Raw genomic sequence first — 2,728 nt, 5'->3', positions numbered from 1 at the left:
AAAGGTCCTGATGCCCTAATAATATTTTTAAGTGATAAATTGATTGATCCGCCCATCCCCAGGTGACACAGTCAGCCACAAGTCAGAGTACGCACGTGGTTATGTGTTTATTTATTTATGTTTTGTTTTTCAATCAGACAAACAAAAACAAAACAAAACAATACAAACAAAAAAAAATGTCACGTTAGTTGATCAATTATAAGAAGCATAAGGTTGTTATATTATACAACATTACAATGCTACTGTTAGCAGAAGTTGAGTAATTGGTACTGGGGCTTTTCTTTTCAAGGTACTTCACTATATGAATACATTAGCAGGGGAATGTTAAAATATAAAAATCTGCTACCTGCACTTTTTCTCTCTCTCTCTCTCTCTCTTTTTTTTTTTTTTTTTTTTTTTATAATAAAACCTAGTTTTTATGTACACTAAACTCTCAGATTCTGATTGGCCCCAATCTTGGACTGCCTTGCTCTAAGGTTATAGTATGTTTTAACTAACATGCATTTCCAATAACTACATTACACTGAAATAATTTGCTACTCTAGCAGCCTCCAGAGTTATAGTTTGATTAGCACTACAAATTCATCTTGTAGCTGTTGACTTGTAATAATGTAGAACATTTTGGGTCATCAAAAATCTGTATAAATGTATGTAATTTGTGCAAATGGAGAACGACATGTTACAAAACATAAATACATTATAGATTAATACATGCATGTACACACTAAAAAAATACACTAGTAAATAAAATATGCATGTTCTAGTTAGTTTATTGTGTATAGATTTAACATACATTTATCTCAATACAATCACAAGAGTTGCACAAAACACCAACAATATGAAGCACGCATTTTTCTGTGTAAAGCTGGCTGTCCTCCCACTGAAATATTCTGTAGTATTGAAAAGAAAGCAGCATCTCCCAGTGAGGTCAGTGATTAGGTTACTGAATATGTGGAATGTGTTTAAAGCTCACTTGCCTGACTCAGTGCTAACATTACTAGGGGAAAAGATCAGGACATTCTGGTATACAACACATTACAGTTCAGTAAGACGGTCAACAGTATTGGCTCAATGGCACAGTGTGTTAATACACTAGCATAAATGGACCATATTTTCAAAGCATTTACTCCAGTCTTTAATAAGCTCTGTTTTTTGAAAGAAGAAAATTCAACAGTAATGTACAAAACAGAGAAACAAACAGCGTGTGGTGTTTGAGATACAGTACCTCCAATTAGATGGCTTAGATGTTTGACACTAGTTTTGTAAAGTCAATAAGGTGTTTTTTCTACTTTAAAGAAAATATTAGTTAATAAGACTGGAGTAAACTTTGAAAACAAGACCCAGTCTGTTTATAGGAACGATAACCTTCATGTAGTTGTAGCAAACCAAATTATTCTATAAATATCTGCTATGCACTTACATTCAATATAAGTGTAATAAACATTGTATAGTAAACATTGTGTGCACTATAGGTAAGCATCATTTTGTTAGGTGCAACCATTAAGGCTTACTTAGTGGGAAGCTGAGCCCACATCCCAAAGTCACTAGCCAACAGTTGTAGCAGGTTTGAGGCATGTCCAAGGGGCATTGTGGAGGAATTTGCAGTAGTAGAGGACTTTAATCTCTGGTGCCAGTAATCAAGGGCATTTTATAAGCACGACAATGCATCACAAAAAAGAGCCAATACTCTTTTTTACACAACCTCCTGCTATTTTGATATAACCTGTACTGGCGCAATACAGACACATGAAACATACCACACTCTTAGCACTGACCCTGATCAAGATACATCCTGAATGGTACATGGTCATTTTAGGGACTTACTGGGTGTCCGGCTGATCTTCGATTTAATTGCACATTATTCACATTGCTCAATTCAACTCTTGCACGCCCAAGCACAGCCCCTCGCTCCATTGTGCACGCTTGTTTGTGATTTGGACAATAGACTGACGATTATTAGTTGCACAAATAGAAATAGTGAAAAACAAAAACACACAAGACAGACTGCTTTAAATTGTATGGGAGTTACAAATGTTGTAGTTCCAAAAAAAGAAAAAAAGATACAATAACATGGGCTATCAGTTAGAAACTTCAGTAATATCTGTAGCTCATTTAAAGATCCATCCATACACATCAGCTCCCTACAGCAGGAGTTTCATGGACTCGATCCTAGAGGGAAAGCTTTGTTGAGTGCAGGTCAACAGTCAAAGCATTGTCATTTCAGATCGCTTTACAGACTGAACAAATTAAACAGTGTGATAAGACAGGCTGTTAATGGAATCTCTAAAATAATCAGGATAAAGTTTATAAAATAATCAAAATATGTTGAAGATGGACAGACAATAAATCAGCAACATTTTGATGGTCATGTCACAAGAATGGTTGAGACGCTGAGGCGTATTATTTAATCTTAGTACATATTGTACTATATTTAGTAAGGAATTCTGTCAATTACACTGCTAGAGGCGCTAGCCATGGTTCTGAAAATGTCATAAGGGGGAGGGGGGTTATGTAACTAGACATGAGATTTTGAGTTTGCATACTCTAAAACATAAATAATAACGGTCTTGTACTATGATTTTTCTACAGCAGGGAATAATGGGGCAGGGTGGTAGGTGGGATACATCTACTATATGGCAGCTTGCAGCAAAATCTGAACCGGCTGTGTACAGTGTGTTGAATTGACTTGGAGTTATAACATACATGAGTTATATGTTACTTAAATGTT

The sequence above is a fragment of the Acipenser ruthenus genome, chromosome 26 (genome assembly GCF_902713425.1).
Source record: "Acipenser ruthenus chromosome 26, fAciRut3.2 maternal haplotype, whole genome shotgun sequence".
Classification (NCBI taxonomy): Eukaryota; Metazoa; Chordata; class Actinopteri; order Acipenseriformes; family Acipenseridae; genus Acipenser; species Acipenser ruthenus.
The sequence above is the reverse complement of the archived record's forward strand: the minus strand, read 5'-3'. Positions refer to the sequence as shown.